This window comes from Morone saxatilis, unplaced genomic scaffold (assembly GCF_004916995.1).
Source record: "Morone saxatilis isolate NCDOM2014 unplaced genomic scaffold, NCSU_SB_2.0 Contig10, whole genome shotgun sequence".
NCBI lineage: Eukaryota > Metazoa > Chordata > Actinopteri > Moronidae > Morone > Morone saxatilis.
In genome coordinates, this window is record NW_023339652.1 from 1,448,076 (window position 1) to 1,448,359 (window position 284).

The 284-nt window shown below is 39.4% G+C and overlaps 1 protein-coding gene across 1 annotated transcript in view; it reads left to right on the plus strand.

Annotated features, from left to right (window-relative positions):
• mical3b (microtubule associated monooxygenase, calponin and LIM domain containing 3b) overlaps positions 1 to 284 on the plus strand; it is a gene marked incomplete in the record, with an annotated part of 15,044 nt that overhangs the window by 5,357 nt on the left and 9,403 nt on the right.

Here is a 284-nt window from a genome sequence, read left to right on the forward strand (position 1 = left end):
TTTATTCAGGAACCCTTACTGGAGCCACGTTCTACTGAAGAACCCGTCCAACTGACTGCAGCGTCTAACTAATATCTGACTGAAGGCAGGTTTTCTACCTGAACAAAAATGGTGCAGTGATGTCATGTGTTTGATAATTAAACTCGGAGGTTACAATCATTTCTACCAAATTCAGTCCAGTTCAGGAAATATTAATTCATCAGTTGGTTCCTTTGATTGACGGTGATGTGTTCACTTCCATCGTTTCTTTCAGTGCTGCAGTTAATTTAATGCTCAGATAAGTT